Source organism: Zonotrichia albicollis, chromosome 6, assembly GCF_047830755.1.
Source record: "Zonotrichia albicollis isolate bZonAlb1 chromosome 6, bZonAlb1.hap1, whole genome shotgun sequence".
Lineage (NCBI taxonomy): Eukaryota > Metazoa > Chordata > Aves > Passeriformes > Passerellidae > Zonotrichia > Zonotrichia albicollis.
Genome location: NC_133824.1, coordinates 33,665,350 through 33,684,524, shown reverse-complemented (window position 1 = coordinate 33,684,524; position 19,175 = coordinate 33,665,350). Strand labels below are relative to the sequence as shown.

Here is a 19,175-nt window from a genome sequence, read left to right as displayed (position 1 = left end):
GAAGAGGAGCAAGAAGCTCTCCTTCCCACCGGCGCCTGCTGCGAGCTCAGCGGGCTCGGGGCTGCTCTGGGGTCCCAGGTTAAGCTGTCCCTGGGCCGGAATTCCTGCACCCCGAGCGGCCGAGACACGGTACGGGAGGGACGAGTCACCCCGGGCTGCCCTTGGCGGCTCCTGCCGAGGGCACCCGGGAAGTTTTCCGGCCAAGGAGAATTCAGACGAGAGGCACGGGCGGGAGCGGCGGAGCGCGAGCAGGGGCTGAGCCGTGCCGTGCCGGGCCGGGCGGGGGCGGAGGAGGGGGCACGGCCGGGAGGTGGAGCCGGCTGCGCTGGCGGCTCCGGCGCTCCGCGGCTGCGGGCACGGGGCGCGCACGGCAGTGGGAGCCCAGCGCTGCCGGGAGCCGCCGCCGCTCGGTCCGGCCGGTCCGTGCCCGGAGCCGCCGCCGCGGGAGCCGCCAGGTAACGGGCGGGGCTCCCCTGTCGTGCCCGCGGCCCCGGTGCCGCTCCGGCTCGGCGCCCAGCGCCCTGCCGTGCCCCGGGGCTCTCGGGGTGCCACGGGGCGCTGCTCGCCCACCCCGGCGCTGCGCTGTTCCCTCGGGGCGGGAGGGTGTGCGGGGGCGCCGTGACTCCCGGGGTGCTGGGCGTGCAAGTTTGCGGGGCTGAGGAGCCAGCCCAGCCCAGCCCGCCAGCACCGCCGGCACGGGGGCCGGGGGAGGGCGCCCCGGCTGCCCCAGCCAGCTGGACTCGCCCCGCTGGTAACACCTCCCCGGGGTCGGGCCTCGGGAGCGTCTTGGGGAGCCTCTGAGCCTGTCCTCGGTGTTTCTGTGTTCCGCTGCCTCCGCCCGGCACCCCTCCCTCCGGGATCCCTCCTACGGGCAAGACGAGCGGAGGAGCCGGGGAGCGCGGAGCTGTGCCCGGAGCGCCCTGCGCCCCGTCTGTCGCGGGCTGGGGTGTGCACCGCCCCCGAAATTCGGATGAGGAAGGTGGGACGGCTCCCCGTGCTTTTCACTTCAGCCCGGGCTGGGAGGAATTTTCTCTTTCACACTTTGCTGATCTTCCATCCCGCTACCCTGGGTCAATGCCCGCTCTTTAATAGAGATTTGTAGCTGCAGCAGCATGTTAGCGAGGTACCACATGGGGGTTTGGTAAGCTGAACTAGGCACTTCAAGTTTTGTCTTAACTTTTGCATTTAAAGGTTATAGTGAGTGAGTAAATAGCATTTTCATATGTGTTGTACTTGGGCGGTTTTCTGTGAAGTATGTTTGATAATCATAATTTTTTTTTCTCTAGCACTTCTCTCAGCAATTAGTAAGCTCGGCCTGATTACTGTTTGTATTTCTATAATAAGAGCAATTTGGACCCAGTTAATAGACTCTAGGCACATAATTCACTGTGCTACCGAAGCTGGTTGGGCAGAAGTGTGCTGGAGACGATTGTGTGCCTGACAGGGTACATGCTAATTGTGACCATGGGCTCGCCTTGGACTTTTGCTAGTGGGTAAAAAGTTGGAGTTGTTAAAGAGTTGTCTTAATTCAACAGGATGTATGCAAGTGTTTGATGGATTCTACCAGTAAAATGCTTATTTTGATACTCAGTGGTTTTGTAAGGAGCCGCAGTTGTTCTGTCACAAAAGTATAGAAACAGAATAAACGGTAGGGATGTCATTTGGAGAAATGGGTACTTTCTTCGGAGTTTTTTATAATTTGGGGGGAATCTTTCAAATTCGACTGTGTAGCATAATGTAAATATGCGCTTCTTTATCATCTGCTTTCATTGAAGTATTTTTATAGTATGTTAAAATGATTCGAATGTTTGACCCTACTTGGAAGGCAGTTAATGTTTCTGTATTTGTTGTGGCCGAGGTACAGCTTTTGTTGGCGCAGGCTAAAATACCATGTGATGCAGTTGCCACGAATTCAAGCGTAGCGGGGTGAGGAGAAAGGAAGAGCTTTAACTTCTCTGAGATGTTGCAGACTGCCAGCAAAATCCACAAAAAATCCCACCCTTTCAGCAGGGCAGAGCTGCGCCCCGCTCGCTCGGCTCCCCGCGCTGTGTGCTGTGTAAGCCTGCGAGATGCGCAGGTGAGCGCGGAGCTGCTCCCCGGGAAGGGGCAGAGCCCGGGGGAGCCGCGATCAGTGGGGCTCGGCTGGGAGATGCTGAGGCTTTCCACGAGAGGGCTTTCTCGCCGTGCCCTGCCAGCCCCTCCGCTCGCTCCTCCGCACGGAGGAGCAGGATGGGCTCGGGGGTGGTTTGCGCTCGCAGGGTGTTTCAGATTTCCTTTGTAAATTACGGGGAAATCCCTTTATTGCCCCTGAGGTGTAAGGATAAGACATCCTGGGAAGAACACCAGTCTTCAGTTTCCAGGCTCCTTTAAAAGCCAGAACGATCCCAACAAGTTAATTTCCCCGCAGTGGAAACCGAGAAGAGGCTGAGTGTGTTTCTCACAAAAGAGGAGAGGGGTTACAGTGTTTGCATCCTCGTCGCAGATGATGGCAACGGAGTACTCTATCCTGCCGTGATCTCATTTTTGGCTGCTTTAACTTCTATTCTACTTCTCAGGGTGGGGCTAGGCGAAAGGGAAACGGTAATCATTGTGTGAGTGAGAAAATGCTATCTGTAAATCCTTTGCCAAGTTGTTTGTGTGTTAGTTCAAATAATTTCACACGCACAGCGTTGCAGGTCTGTTTTAAAAGGCAGAAACTGTGTCTGTGACTAGTAATAATATTGCAGTTCATAAAACATGAGAAACATCTGTTACTGTGACTTCAATTTGTTTCTCTCTCCTTGGAATAACGGAGTTGACAGCTCAGTCAGGTTTAATGTCCTGTGCTAAACCTTTGGTCGTGTGTCCCACGGCTAATTATGACTCACAGAATCAATAAACCCAGCTCCTGCTTCTCTGCAGCGCCTCAGCGGGGGAGTGGGAAGGGCTTCAAATCACAGCAGCAGACCACGGGGGACAAATACGGGTTTTTGCAAAGCTAGGCCTGTCATGTGCCCTTGCCCCTTTCACTGCAGCAGAGCTGGCTGGGGTCTCGCTGTTAGGGCTGAGCAAGTGAGGGAGAAGGTCTGCACTGCTCTAGGGGCAGTGTTTTCCCTCACAGCACCTTTTGTCTTGCCTTAATCTGTCCCAGGTTGGATACTGTAGGCAGTTGAAGCAGAGCCATCTCATGCTTTGATGTGTGTTTATTGGCTTTAGCATCTCATTCCCTTGCCATGTTGTTTTTTGGGGTTTTTTTTTGTTTGTTTGGGGTTTTTTTGTTTTTTTTTTTTTTTTTTAAGCTGGGTTACTCTCTTTCCACCCCACCCCCCAAACAAAAAGAATTAGAACAGAGGCAAAATGTGAATGAAGTGACTTTGTACTTTTTTGTGAATGGATTTTCTTGCATTGCCCCTGCCTTCCTTGCTGCCTTCTGCAAGATCATTTCATAATTAAAATATTATGACTGTGCTTATGGTAGCCCTTCACTCGTGGCAAGGATCCTAATTTGACGTCAATGAAAAAAATAGTAGTTTCTGGCATAAGGGCAGATGACATTTCATCAGCTAGTGCATGCCCATTTTTTTCAAACCACAGTGCTAAGACCATATGGACAGATAATGAGTTTAAGCTGATAAACAGCTTACAGATTTGCCCAACTAAAGGACTTTCTTCCTAGAAAACACATTTTCCTTTAAAATAAATAATGAAGTTCCTGTGTTTTTATTTAATTATCTTGAGTCCTGTCTGTTCTCACCAGGCTGCAGGAAAACAGGCACAACAGCTCTGGGGACAGAAGCTACTGGATTTATGGGCCTGTAGGTCTTAGAGGAGAGGAAGGACTTGAAAAGAAAAGTTCAGATGCTACAAAATTGAGGCCTAAGGGGCCTGAGGTATCTAAAAAAAGCAGATGGTGGTCCAAGTTGTATTTAGAGAGTTTCCTGAGGTAGTGCATAGTTCTTGACATCTTGAAGATGAGTCATTGCATGAGGTGGTAGTAGGTCTGAGGTCTGTTTGGGAGTTATAATTAAAACAGATGGATATCTATACTCCTTGCTAACCTTGAGGCTGCTGAAGCAGTCCTTGTCTGGGAATACTCTTGCGAGACAACCCCTGCTTTTACTTTCTCAAGAATTTCTGACTCATTTCAGTATGATTTGTTTGTTTGTTTAAATTAATAATTGACATCAATAAAATACATCAATTTTTCTTGGTTTTTATAGGGGGGAAAACCCCCACAAGTGGCACAGCTAGAGTTGAAAGTACCTTGTTTGGGAAGGGGTTGTCTTTAGTTGTCACTTTAAAATAATGACTCAAAAGCAAGCAGTGTATCTGCATGAGAGGGCAAAGCCTGTGTGTTCCTCCCTCAAGAGGCATAGAAATGAGCTGTTTCAGATCTGAAAGTGCTCATTCCCTTTTTAGCTGTTTCTTATGTGATCTCTCTTTTTCTTCTTCTATTTTTTCCCCCCTGGAAATAATTATTAATTTTAATTGGAAGTGGCAAATGAAGGAAGAAAATAGTTGCACAGAAAAATCAGTACAGACAACTCCATTCTTTCTCACGCTCCTTAGTCCTTCTAAAGCTTTAATGTTTTGTGTTGTTCTTTCCCTTCACACTGTCCACTTCTCGGCACTGGGAAGATGATTGGACTTTAATTGTATTTCATTTGAGGATATATTCCAGATGGCCAGAGCTTAGCTTTCGGATGGTCACTGCTGCCTCACTGGTAACTGATGTGGCAGCCAGGTTCTGTTTGGTCCTACCTTGGCTCATGACTGCACAGTTCAGCATTCCACCTGTGTCCATTCCTTCCCCTACACCTACACTTCTGATTTTCTTTTCACTGAGTCACTGTCGCTGTTGATATGTTTATTTCTGTGGTCATTTGAAACCGTAACGTGTTTTAATGTTGGTCTTGTTGATAAAATTGATGGAGCTTAATGGTGATGATAATGTCGTGGGTACAACATGGACATGTTTGAGAAATGATGGCAAATAAAGGGTTGAATGTCTCAGAATATCATTGAGAGGGGTTAACTTTAGATATGATGTACTTTTAAACTTCTGACTGCCCTTTTTCCCTGTTAATGTCAGAGAGGATTGTCAAAGCTGCTTAAGTTGAGGCGCTTATTTTGTGTTGATCAACAAAACTTCTCTTTCTGATGGGAATATGGCATGTAACATGAATCTTCTAGAGTTACGCTAAGCTGTTTTTCAGAATAAGTTACAGGAAAAACTGAGAGATAATTCTGGAAGTGCTTGAGGCACAATGCTCGAAGCACCAAAAGATCTCTTTGCTTTGGCAGCCTGAGAGTTGACAATGTAATACCTTGCTGATGTGACAAATCACTCTGGGTTCATAGAATTGGAAAAAACCTGCAAAACTGATAAGGATTTCAGCTTACAGTGATGCTTTGTTAATTAAGAACTGTTTTTCTTCTTTTAAGTGTTAAGGGAAACATCAGCCAGGAACAGCATTCTGATGCGATTAAGAAAGAAAAAACAAAGACACAAAACAAAAGAAAAAATCTAGTTAATCCAGCCAGTCTCTTGGAAGTCTTATTCTATCTCCTCACTGTGCTGAGGGGAGCAGAAGGTTTCAGGCTTTTCAGTTTATGTGTTCATATTTTGATACTGCAGCGGGGAAGGTTTGGCAGGAGAAGAGTCGGAGTTAGTTTAAAAACATTAATTTTCTTTGTTAATGCTGCTGCAGATAGTTCCAAGTTTCAGTTTATAGAGGATTTCTTACAGTATTTCTGTAATGTGATGCTCTTTGGGAAGTGCTTTGAAGCTCTGCACTAGCCTTGGGGAGCAGAGGGCTTTGGGAGGGGGGTTGGACTCTCTCTCCCAAGCGCTATCACGGATTTTAGTGCTCAGAACTGAGGTGGGTGAATGCCAGCATTCCTAACATCAGCCTGCTGTACACGCTCCTTAGCTGTGGGAAAGTTGCATTGCTTTTCTGAGCATCTGTTTCACCAGCTGTGAAAATGAAGACAGTACCCTCAGCACTGGGTATGATGAACATTCTTGTTAGCTAATCTTGCTAAAGTGCATTGGAACTGTGAAGCGTTGGGGGTTGTTGTTTGAAAGTGTGAAGGTTTAAAATGGTGTAAGCCATGAGCTTGCGTCTTTGTTAGGGAAGAGAAGTATCAGCTGGGAGACCTTTGGCAACAGGCATAAAGGGTTTGTGGAAAAGAGGAGAAATTTGCCTGTAATGGAGGGACATGAGTGAGAATTATGCCTCATTCTAACCATTTACCCAAAATCTAAATGGATTTATTTGGAGCTTTTTTAAAGCACCTGTCCAGGGTTGGATTTTTCCCTACCACCAGTTGCATTTCCTTCTGCTGTTTTTGCAGCCCCCCTCTCCTCCACACACTTGCTTTTTATGATCAAAGCTCCATTCTTTAAAGATATGCCAATGCCTTGTAATAATGCTCAGAAGGTCCCCTATGGACAGCAGTTCTGATTAGACACTGAAGAATTCTTTAATTCTCTTCATACTTATTAATGCTAGGAGCATTGTGGTGATAAAAGGTGTGGTTTTTCTTCCCATTGCTGTTACTACTTTTTCTTTGGCTCCCCTCCTCCCCAGACACTGCACTTATTCTTTAAGCTTTCACATTTTCTTGTCTTGTATAAAGTTGGTTCCTTGGTTCTTGCTTTCAATTCATTCTTTTATCTTCTACAGCACTCAATGAATGCTTAAAAATAATAAATATTAATAATAGGGCCCTTTGAACCAGCAGGTTCTTTGCAGCTTAAACCCACCTTTCCCTGCTGCTTATCCCCTATTAGAAGTTGCTATAATCTGCAGATTGTAGCTGTAATAAGTTCTGAAGCAGTGGCTGGGTTTGTGACAAGCGTAGGATTATAGCTCCAGGTGGGGAAGTGGCAGCAGGAACAGAGAACCTCAAAGGCACAAATATGTTGTTCCAGTTGAAATATTCTTAGCGATAAAGGAAGAGAAGCTAACAAAATTTAGTGTGGGAATAGAGCTATTTATCTAGGTTTCCATGGAGTGTCAGTGACCTATATAGGGTAATCCTGTACTGCACATAAAAAAATGCTGTGTTTAGAAGTAGAAAAACATTTTTTTCTGGAGGACACATTTTAAGAAGACTGCACCTTTGGAGATTCTTTCAAACCATTTCATAGGAAGTGTCTTAAATCAGCAAGACAAACCATGGCATGCATCTGTGGTATTACTGTGTTTGCTTTGAATTCCTTGTAGAGACAGGTTTACTACTCCTTAGAGCTGCAGAAGAAAAAGATGCTGTCTGCCCCTGGTGAGTAAAATTGACTGCATCATGTACAGCCCAGGCTCCAAAGCTTTTGCCACACACACAGGCACATGCTCTTTTGGATATCAGCAACGTTTTTACAGCCCCAGACTAAGGAATGAATAAAGTAAACACGAACAGAGAGCATGAGGTTTTCCCACCATACCTCCTTCCCTCTGTTTAACAAGGCAAGCTACTGGACTAGGAGAAAACGGCAGAATCCTGAGTTGGCAGGGCAAATTTCATGAAGCTTTATTTGCTTCTTCTACACCATGTTGCAGTGGCCCTACTCAGGGGAGACAAGCTGTTCCTAAGCAGAACCTCTGCTGGATGGGTTAATTCCAGGCTTATGTCTTCAGCAGAAACCACACTGCTTGCTACTTGAGGCTAGGACTTGCTAGGAGTCTTCAAGGAAACAATTTGCCTGCAGAAGATGCTGATTTACTGAAATCATTCTGCTTTGTGGGAAAGGATTGGTCTCCACTCAGTTCTCCTGGGTGAATTTCTTGCATATAGGATAGAATTTCTTAGTCAAAACAGACAGGAGCCAAGTGGTTTGGGGTTTTCACCTATGCTGTCACAAATCCAAAACAGGGTCCTGAAAGCAGCTTTCCTACATGCCAGAAATACCAGTGCTAACCACAGAGCTGCTGTTCTAGAGCACATGTGTTTATGTATGAAGGATTCCAAGGTGTATTCCAAATTTTCATCCCTATGTGAAATAAAAAAAAATATTTCAAGTCTCAAAAAATGTTGTTCCCTCTAAAAACTGAGTTCCTATCCAGGTGTCCTTGTGTCTTCTTCAGTGGTCTTACTGTCTTTCCTCACTGGTTCTGCAGGTTTGTGTCTCCCCTGGATGTGCTCTTATGGAGTGGAGCAAAGAATCCCTGGAGACCCTGGCAAAGCAATCAGCTTGTCAGTGACAGGAGGGCAAAGACTGACCCTGAAGCACTGCTGGTGTATTTTGTCAGGGTCAAGGCTGTACAAGGATATATAACTCCTAAACCACTGCTGCCTCTGAGGAATATTATTAGAGACTCAACTTGAGCAGCCAAGGAAAATAGAGCTGAACACTGCTGCTATGTTTGGGCCATTGTTATTGGGCAGGGTAGGAAAAATAATGCTTGGGGCAAGAGAGGAGCTTTTTGGAACAGCATGAAACAATCTTGTGCTGATCTGATTGCAGTGAGCCCAGCAAAGGCAAGGCTAGCACATGGTTTCAGTAATAGGCCTCTTTCTTCCAATTTCTTCTTTCCTTGTGTTTTATAGAGAGGAGGAGAAAGTAGTCCTGTCTTGATGCTTTCTTAATTCTCCTAGGAGAGTAAGGAGATAGCAGGAAGAAAGTCAAGAGGGGATCTCAGCTGAGCTGGGTGTGTGCTTAGTGAGGGTGTTTGTTCTCTGTGGTTGTGCTCAGTTCCACCAAAGACCTGAGCCTGGTTATTCCAGGGCAGCTCAGATCCCTGAACCATGACGTGCTCTGTCCTGCTTGGCTGCCGAGGGGACCTTTCAGGGGATCCCTCTGTAATAAGAGGTGGGATTGCAAAATTGAGGTGCACACTACAGTTCTGACTATATGGGAATGCTGCTCTGCCTTTACTCTGTATTTTGTTCTTGCCATTTTTAGAAAAAGGAGGGGAAAAGGCTGAAGGTTGAAACTTCATCGTTGCATAGAGAAAGACAAAACACTTCTCTTAAAGGCAAAAAATTCCAAGCCCTTGCTGTGTTCTTGAGGTTTAAATAATGGAAATTTCCTGTTTCAGGGAAGCCAAATTCATCCTCAGATGGCCTCCTCTAACCTCTTTTAAGAATACTTCTGTTCACCTTGTTGTGGATGAGGAGTCTGAGCTTGCCCTTTTGGTTTCACCCCTTCTTTTCATTCAAGTTAAATGGGGAGGCATAAGGTGTGTTTACAGCACACAGGAGCAGCAGTGGAAGGCCTGACCTGGTGGAAATCAGAACCAGGATTACCACACAGCTTTTTTAGATGCAGCATAGCATTTGGATCCACAAAGCCAGCTCTGGAAATCATATCATGTCAAAGCAGTCCTGGATGTGAGATAAGCTCCACTGTGTCTGTCTGCAGAGATGCAGACCCCAGATACACAGTGTTTGAAAGAATAAATTAAAACACCATAAGCCTTGCTTTTATGGTTTGGTGGGGTTTTTTTTTTTGTTTTTGGTTTGTTTGTTTGTGTTTTTTTTTTAATAAACAAGCAATACTTATCTTAAAATATAAGATAACAATAATATCTTAATAAGTTTTCACAAAAAAAAAAATTACCTAAGAAAATATTTCTCTTAAATTAATCAAGTCTAAGACCTCTAGGGTTGAAATGACAGCAGATTTTTGGTCTTGCTTTTGGTTACAGTCATCAAAGGAACCTTTAAAGGAACCTCTAGGAGGCTGATTGCTAAGACTCCATAGATCCCCAGGAAGACAAAGGTAAGCTGCTACCTTTCTTCAGAGCCTTCAACTGTGAACCTGTTCTCTCAATGATAGCTGTAATATGAGGCCTTTTCAAGGACTGCATCCTTTGCCCTGTAAAGTCAGTTTGCATCTTCTAATCACAGAATGACCTGACTACTTTGCATCCATTTCATGTCTAAATTCTGCCCATTTTTTAAGTATACCTAAATTATTGGGAAAAGCAAGCTATTGATGTACGATTTCACTCTTTTCTTCTGAATCAGGGATGGTGAATTGAAAAAAAAGTAGATTATTCTGAAGATAGTTCCAGCAAGCTGAGGTCTTGGATGTATGACTGAGCCACACTCTACATTTGTCCTGTTGAAATAAAGTCAGGCTGCACTGGAATAGTGTTGTAAAGGGTTTGCCATAACACAGGGCAGGGCTGCATGCTCCAGCTGTTCCCTGACACGGGCTTGCAAAATCCTTTTTGTGGCTGGAGCTGTGTTCTTGTGGACTTCAATGTCACTGCCTAGGACTTTAATTGAAAGCTGAAGGAGCCCAAGAGAAGCCATGCAGTGGATCTGTTTCCCTTAACATCCTACAGGATTACATCTGTAGACTGTGCTTTAACAAGAAACTACAATCTTCACCTGTAATCCTGGATTCTTTATGGAGTGAAGCAGTGTGGAGTAGGAGCAAACACTGACTTTTTTCTAAAGGGAATATGATTAAATCTTAGACTACTTGAATCTGGCTGTCTATAGCTTCATAGGTAACTCTTCATAGACAAGATTTGTTTCTTCCTTTCCCCTTTCTTCTCTACTATCCCTAAGCTTTATTCCTTGAGATGAATTCTGCCTAAGTGAAGCAGAGATTTGTCCAGATACACTGTTGTCTAGCAAGGAGGTGGTGAAACAGATGCAGTTGTTGGAACTGATGATAAGGTAATTTTCTCACCCTTCCAAAAGCTGCAAATGTGTTTTTGAAAGAGGATTTGTGGTGCTGGTAGCATTTGGTGTTGTGTGTGCACCCTGAGATAGAGATCAGAGATTGGCTGCTGGATAATGCAGCAGAGCCCTGTGGCTGCAGGAACAGATTGGGCAGGCATCTGAACTACCCTGGACTGGCCCACCACAATGAGTCAGTTGCTCAGAAATTTTCTGGCAGATGCAGCCTCTCTGTTTCATGTCACAGCAATTATCTACCACTTGTTTATTGAGTGTCTGTGTGGTCCACATTATCTGAACCTCTCACAGTTGCAAATGGCTTGTATCCTTGTAACACCTTTTTGAGGCAGAGAATCCCCATTTTACTGATGTAAGTGAAATCTAAATAACTTGCTGAGGATATTATGGGAAACCTGTAACACACTAGAAAATAACAGAACAACACCTATCCAAATTTTGCTCCTAGGAAAGACAGCTCAGGTTTAAAAAATGGGGAGAGAGTATTTCCTGTGTCATAAGAAGATGTTTCCTAGCTAGATTTATCCCTAATAAATCACTTGCTTTGCTGTGCTCTTGGAGCTAAATGTCCCAAGTAACTTGATGATATGTTGATAAGGCCTTTTCTTCTTTTTGCTGTCTTAATTGTGCATTTACTAAATTTGGATAGGACAACTTTTTCTCTGTAAATGAAGCTCAATTTGTGAGGTGTTTGGAGTTTTTTTGCAGGTGGAGGTTAGGGGCAAGGCTTGGTTGATTGGTTTTTTCTCATAGAAAATAAAGATGTTCTGAAGTTTTAAGGAAGGAATGGAGTTAGGGGTGGGAAATTTTTACCTCAGCCAAAATAATCAATATTTCATGGTTTGGGATATGCACTAGAGTGTGGGAGACTACAGGTGGTGGCCCTGAGATCTGGACCTTCTTTTCTTTGTAGTACTGCAGTGCATTCACTGCTATTCTTTCTTTCTTTAGAATGTCAACTTCTTGCCTGTTAAACTTCCTTAGAAATGTGCAGAGGTTCATAACAAGCATTTTCCTTTGAACAGACTGGTTTTTCAGACTGATTTCCCCCAAAAATAGTGTTTGGGAAGAGCATATTATCAGGCCTAATAGCCCTTAACAAGTTAGTGACTCCTTGAGTCCTGTGCTTTAGTGGTATCTGAGGAGTGATGTGGTCCTGCAGCATCTACCTGTTTTCACTGCAGCAAACCTAATCAAAGGCACAAAGCGAGATGGCCTCTTTCCCTGCCCTGAGGCACTCCCGGGTGCTTCCTTGAGAAAGCAATTTGCTTTGGAGTTATTAAAACAGCACATGCTGTAAAAAAAATAACATCCCAGGCACAGGTGGGGAGCTGCTGAGTATTAATGCCAGTTGTGCAGTTCAAAATCACAGCTTTGTTCTCGAGATTTTTTAACACTATTAAAAAATTCAGCCTTGATCTTGATGAGAGCTCGAGTCCCCAAGCTTGAGTGGAATCAGGGTCAAGGTTTTTAATTTGTTTATTCCTCAGAGATGCTGAGCACCTTCTGTGGCAGCTGAAATTAGTGGGAGCTGTGTGTGCTCAGCATTTTGGAAGGAAAACAGCGTGTGCATGTTTTGTGAGCTGTGATGTACAGAAGCCAGGATCTCTAGGGGTTTGCAGTATCTAATAAGATGCCCCCTACAGTTGTTTCTTAATTAAGCCCCAGACACCTTACATGGCTTCTCTTGAACTTCAGGACTCTGCTTTTCTTGAGCATATATGAGACTTCTAGCCTGGCAACTCCTTGGAGCTTTCTATTAAGGTATTAAGGGGAGGAAAGCCAGTTGGTTGCCTCAAGCTGAGGAGGAAATGCTAGACTTGAAGGATTATCTCAGTGCAATGAATTTTAAAGACTTTTTGCTATACATGTGTGGAAAGCTATCAAAATGCTAATGGTTCTGCTGTCTTTTTTAACCCTTTCAATATATGGAGCTGATGGAGGGGAAGTGAGAATGATGACATTCAACTGTAAATGGATGGTTTAATCAGAAATTAAGTTTTAAGTAGCTTCTCATCTGTTAGCCACTTCTCCCAGTGATAAGGAGGATTGATGCACCCATCATGTGGATAGACCGATTCTGTATGAACAGTTGGGCCCACCTGCAGCTGTTGTGTAGGCCAGGTACTCCCTGCAGCCAGCACTCTACAGGAAAGGCTGAAGAGCTCACACTGGTGCCCCTCGTGCCCCCCACCCGCTTTGCAGAACATGCCTGCACTGCCAAGGACACCTCTGTTGTGGGGCAGGTCTGTCCCTGCCTCAGCAACTCATCCAGTCCTGCACATTGCTGAGGGCCCTGGGACAGCACGGATTGATGGCCTCCCTGCACAGAGGGAATGTGAGTGTCCTACCGTGGCACAGGACACTGTGTTCCATCGAGGAGACTCTGCTTCTCCTGGGTGCCTTGCCTCACCATCCTAAGGCAGGGAGGACACACGGGTTGGGAGTGTTTTCTCCATGGCTGCCCTGAGCTGGGCAGCAAGGCATGTCTGAGGCGCTGAGCAGGTGCTGTGTTTGCAGTGGCTCTGCAGTGCCGGGGCTGCCCTGCTGCTGCTGCTGCTGCTATAACTGGCTGGGCTGGTGAGGTCTGTGCAGGAGCTGCTGTTCCCTTTATTTAGGTTTTTGGCTGAAGTTTTTGACCTGTTAGGAATACCTCATTCAACTCTACAGAGATTCTGTTAAAGTTCTGCTTTGGAACCAGGTAAATACTTGGCTAGCCAATAATATAAGTGGCTGAAATTGTGTATTATTAGGCTCATGAGACTCAAGTCATTCCTTTAGCAGTCTCGGAAATATTTTAGAGCAATGGATCTGTCTGTGCTTATCTTTTTAATCAGGACTAGCCAGGCAATTTTAGGCCTCAGGAGAGCCCAAATCACTGAGCTGCAGGGATATCTAGGCCATTAAGCTTATGGCTTTCAGGTTTCTGTGAACCTGTAATGTTATTTATTTATTATTTTTAAGGCATATTTACTGTTAAATAAGAGCTGCCAGCTTATTTCAAATCTTCAAAGCATCAGTCTTTTCCATTTTGGTTGCTTCTGGGGGCAGGAGCAAGGGCAGGCAGTATGGAAAGGATTGCTGCAGGGATTTGTTTGGGCTTGGGACCTAGGAGACACTGGATGGAGTAAGGCAAAGAGAGCAGATAGCACTGAGACACTGTGGAATAGGCTTTTCCTTTCTCATTTGCCATGAGTTTGTTGAGGTGTTGTATAGCTTGGGGCATCCTAAAGTAGATTGGATAGGACATTTGGGAGGCCAGCTTTAGGGAAAGCTGTTTTAACATGGATTGTTCTAAATAATGTGAAGATATGGCTGGTGCATAGTGCACTAAGCATCATGTTGACCATGGTTTCCTGTTTGGCTTTCAGCAAATTTATTACTTTAGTCAGTGTGTGTGTGAGAAGAAATAGCTATGCAGCCCATCCCCTTGTATTTTTTCCCCATCATAGACAGTTACAATTCACTTGCCAATCTCATGTATATTAAAAGGCTGTTTTCAGTGGACTCTTTTTTCTTTAATTCTTACATTTCTCAGTGGGTGGCTTTAGAAAATTGCAAACAATATTTTTTTTATGAGAAATGGTTCCCCCTGAAATTTTTGTGATCACTGGGAAAAAAAAAAATCTCTACCTTTTTCTAATTCTTATTTCTCACAACATGTGCTTTTCACTTAATCTTGAAAATTTAAGGTTGCATGAATAAACAGGTGTCACCTAATGTGTCCATAGTTGGTTTGCAGACATGAATTTTAAACTGTGCAACTTCTTTGCATTTTCCATTTGGGTTTTTGTGTGTGTGAAGAGAAGGGAGCTTGAGCTGTATTCTTCCACCACAATCCCTCCTTGCATGCCACAAGAGGAAGGTGTTGGCAGTGGGAAGAGCAGGATTTACAGGGAATGTAAGTACATGGCATGTCAATGTCACTTCTGTGATTAAGTATGCAGGTAATCTCTGCAGATTAAATGCTAAGTACCAATGCAAAACAAAATCCTCTACTATGTCTGAAGGAAAGTGTGATGCAGAGTCAGGCTTTTGGATGAGCCGGTGAAGCAGGTTGCTGGACTAGCCAAAAGGGCAGTGGGATATGCAGGCATGGTCTGTAAAGGGTATTTATTGGAAGGAAATGGGTCACCCTCTTTGATAGATGGCTTCTGACTTTTTTTTTTTTTTTCTTTTACATGCCTGCTTGGTTCTAAAACCATAATTCTCCTTTCTTTTGACTTCATGAGCAAAGAAGGGGTGTGGAAGGGATGGTTAACAGCAACCAGAGTCTCGATCTTGCAAGTTGCCGTCTTTCAGAAGTTGGCTGTGGATCCTCTTCATGTACTGGTCTATGTTTCTGAGGTGAGAAGAGTTGTAGGAGATGCAGCCATGACAGTAAAGAGGCAACGTTCCCTATTTGCTCATACTGGACATATCTCTGCTCTCTTCTCAGAGAAACTGACGTGGTTTAAAGCATTGGAGTTGTTGTACTTTGAAAGATTTCAATCTTCAGTGTAGCAATAATCATTTACACCAAGAGTCTTTGTGTTTCCAAATTCCCAAGGCTGAAGATACCTTACCCCAGGACATGTAGCAGCATGATGGGTAGAACATCTTCTGGGAAAGAGAAAGTTCTCAGTTCAAATATTGGCTTGAACTTTAGGCAAAAAGTCTATACAAACCAGCCTGCAGTACTCCAGAAGCCAGGCACTCAGTCAAATTACTTGTTGGGTGAGCTATGGTTGTTGTCCATGTGTGTGGTCTTAGCCCATGGCAAATGAAAGGTAATGCAATTTAACTAAGCTCTATCACTGCTAAATTAAACTACATCACATCATCTTCAGAGGACGAGCATGAACATGGAGAGTTACCACAGCTCAGCTGATGCCCAGCCTGCTGTTACTGCAGTGCACCACAACTTCACGGGGATCTCCACTGGAGAGTCCCAATGGGCAAGCAGCAAGTAATAGCCAGTTGCAAAGAGAAGGAATTATAGCTGTGCCTCCATTTGGAGAATATAGTCCCTAAATCTCATCACATTTTTAGTTTGGGAAGTTCAGGTGGCTTTTTTTTAGAAGTTGATGGAAAGAAAGGTTTTCTTCAATTGCTGTACTCACTAAAAAAAAAAATCATAATTGTTGTTGGCTCCCTTGCCTGTTCTTTTGCTTGTAACAGGCAGTGGTGCCAAATACATTTTTTGTTCTCTTGGGAATGTGTTTCCTGAAAGATTCCTTTCATCTGCAATGAATTCTTGTGCTTTAAACACAGGAAATATTAATGGGTTTTTTTTCCAAATATGTGTGAGAACTTTATTGTAAATGAATTGAAATTGTCCCATTTGATAGCAGATGAAGCAGCAGTCTGTCCTCACTTTCAGTTGCTTTGTCTCTGAGATCAGTATTCTTTGTCTAGGAATACCAAGACACACTGAATAATCTGACCTTACCATGGATGATCCAGCAAGCTTGGCAGCCTGGAGATGTGTCCAGTTTGGCTGCCAAAATGGGATTTGAAAGGGAATTGCTGTAAAGTGATGTTAGAAAGGACACAGAAATAGTTACTTTGGCTCCTTGGCCTTTACACTGCTGTTTTGGTTTAGGGCAAATTTGGGAGGAAACCTCCAAAGGGTTCCTCTAGAAAGCAGATTTAAGCAGCCCTTCCCCTAGCTGGTTTGGGAAAAGATTTCCTTGGAGAAAAGTAGGAAAATACTGTTTATTTAACAGACAAAGCATTCAGCAGCACAAAAAAACCCCCAAAAAACAAAAAAAAAAACCCAATATGAAACAATAAAACCTCTTGCCTATCTAAAGAGATGACAAACTCAGAAAGTCCCCTTTGTGGGCTGTAGCTCAGCTCACTCAGTCTGCTCTCAGGTGTGAGCTGCTGGTGCTCCTCTGGGTGTTCTGTCCAGAGTAGGTTTAAACAGTTCCAAGAAAAAAGACAACCACAGTCCACGGAACTTCTCTGCCTCATCTAGCTAAAAACTAACTATAAGAAAAGGAGAGCTCTGTCCTGCTGTCTGTCTGTCTGCAGACAGCACAGCTCAGGAGCAGGGTGCAGGCAGCAAGTGCAGTTTCTGACAACAAACTCCGCGCTTCTTCTTCCCCACCTTCACTCTCAGGACCAGTCTCAAAGGTGCAAAACTTATTTCTGGGCTAAACAGATGAATGGGGATACAAGCATCATAGAGACACCCCAGGACAGCTAGGAAGAGACAACTTTAGCAGAAGCCTCTGCAGCCAGTCTGTGAGCTCAGCCTCAGGAGACCATTGCAGGCAATGCCTTCCTTCTGACCTGACCCCTGGGGCTCATGATGAGAGGGTGGCAAGGTGGGCTGTGCCAGCTGCAGAACCTCTAAGAGGAGAGGGGAGCAAGGGTTTGCTCAGGGGAAATGCTGAGTCTCTTGTCCCCAGAAACTTATCCTGGCAGTGACTCTGATCATGGTGATGACGGACAGTGCTTTCTGCAGTCCCAGTGGTTGTCATGCGAGGTTTGGTACTGGTGGGGTGATGCTGGCAGCACCACTGCACCTTGATTATGGAGTCAGGGTCACAGGTGATTCTGTGTCCTTGTGACCTGCTTGTTCATCCTGTTTTCTTCCAAGCCAGGACTGAAATCTCCTGTTATTGACTGACTAAAACTTTTGTGCTGAAAATTTCCTGTTCATGCAATCTCTCAGAAACCCTCCCAGTGTGACAAACTCTTTCTAGCTCCAGTCTCTCTTTTGCTGTGATTTTCTGTAAACCAAGGCTGCAATGTGTTTCTTAAACATACATGAAGCTTAGGTTGGTGACACAGATCATTGCACATGGAAGAGTGAACGTGCAAGTTCATGTACAGCCTGCTTTCACTGCACAATGAAGATGTGGGTAAATGGGAATTAGGATTAATACTGGATTTAAGATTCTCATAGCTGGCTGGTAAAAGCCTAATCTCCTCAAAGGCTGCAGGCAGGCTGGCAGCATTCAGCTCAAGGCCAATGTTGTTTGCAAGACCTGAAAGAAATTGAATTTTGATTCTTAGAGCACTTTAATCATAGCCTTTCAAGATAGGGATGGGAAGAGCATATACTATCTCAAATGCAGCCTTTTAATTTCTTTAATGTATGACAGTCACCTAGGCTTCTAGGTGTGATGGACGTTTGACAGTAATATTCTTCATTTCCTTTTGTAAAAGCTTAGGGATTCTGATTGATTTTAGAAATGTATAAATTGCATTCTGAAAGTTGATATGCCAAAGTCTCTGTATAGGCAGAGTGAGATAAATCCAAGCAGGGCAGCAAACACTTCCCAGTTTAAAGTGTTGAGAGTGCTAAATGTCTTTCAGGTAAGCAGGCTCAGGAGACCGTAGATGTGTGGAGCTCCTGGGTGTGATGTGGTCAGCTCAGTCCAGCCTGGTTTGTCTTTTGCTGTGGTAGAGATGACTGGTGAGAAATGTGAGAAATGCATTGCTGAGTCTGTGCAGGTCCTAAAATGAATCACTACATTTGACATTAAGGCCCATGTTGAAAAATAACATGTTTTAACATGAAGTGTTGATGCTTCTCCTGTTTATTGTGGCTGCAATTCTTCTGTGTACCTAGTCTTTCTGAAAGTCAGACATTAAGTTATCTAACTAACTTGTTTTTCAGTTAAATCTTAAGGTAGACTTTATGTAGGCTTTGTCCTGCATTGTCGAACAGGACACAGATGTGTCAAGTTTGCCTGTGTAGCTACTCCTGATTCCTTGTTCCCAGCTTTCTCTTTGATAGCAGTTTTGATTGGCTCTGCTGGTGAAAGCCTGGCAAAGTGTGTTTGCTTTTCCTTTGCATTAAATCAACAGTCCATCCTGTGGATGGGTCCCCTTTATGGGGCGTATCAAAGGTCTCTTCAGTATGAGGATGGATGCCACTGTCAGTCAAGAGGGCTTTGAGCCACTGAGGATGGAAGGAGCAGAGACACAATTCAATATCCATGTTGCTAACAAGAATGACTTTTCTGCAGATGATGCAGAAACATGGTGATGAAGTGCCTTTAACTAGACGTGGATCAGTCTTATCAATTTATTTTTTCTCAAGCCTACATATTCAAACTCCACCTAGATAGATTTCTTTGGATTGCTTCTCTTTCCTTCTGTGCTGGTCCTCCTTGCTTAGGCTGCTTTTCCTCTCACTGATGCCTTGTGTAGAACCTGTTATCAAATAATCCTATTATTCTTTTTAGTAATCTCTAAAACACCATCAAGCAGGACATTTTTTCTGAGTTGTGAAGTTTCCTTGCATACCTTAAGTGACCTGGCTCTCAGCATGTGAAATTGAGAAGTGCACTGAAGGTTGTCCTTTTCAAGGCTCAGGGCCCACATGATGACCTGACTAAAAATTGGAAAACAGTGATTTTATTTAATTTAATAATGGATGTCTCTGGCCCCATTGTTCTCAGGGAGAACATCTCAACCATTAGGCCAGATGGAATTCAGGTCTCTACTGGGGCTCCCAAGTCCCTAAAAGCACAAGCTGGTTGGGGTCACACTGATGGGAAAATTTCTGCTCTGTTTTGTAACAGTCAGGAAAGTCTTTG

At 44.4% G+C, this 19,175-nt stretch overlaps 1 protein-coding gene across 7 annotated transcripts in view; it reads left to right on the top strand.

The window, feature by feature from the left end:
• The first annotated feature begins 313 nt into the window (after positions 1-313).
• The window catches only part of TSPAN18 (tetraspanin 18), a 119,155-nt gene continuing 100,293 nt past the window's right edge, over positions 314-19,175 (top strand). For 2 of the 7 annotated variants that reach the window (XM_074543175.1, XM_074543174.1), the window contains exons 1-2: positions 315-455; positions 9,630-9,703. The gene's annotated coding sequence lies outside the window, so the exon portion shown is untranslated. Of the gene's footprint in view, positions 456-838; positions 980-9,629; positions 9,704-19,175 lie in introns of those variants that run through there. The other 5 variants (XM_026794835.2, XM_026794827.2, XM_074543173.1 and 2 more) reach the window with 4 other exon arrangements.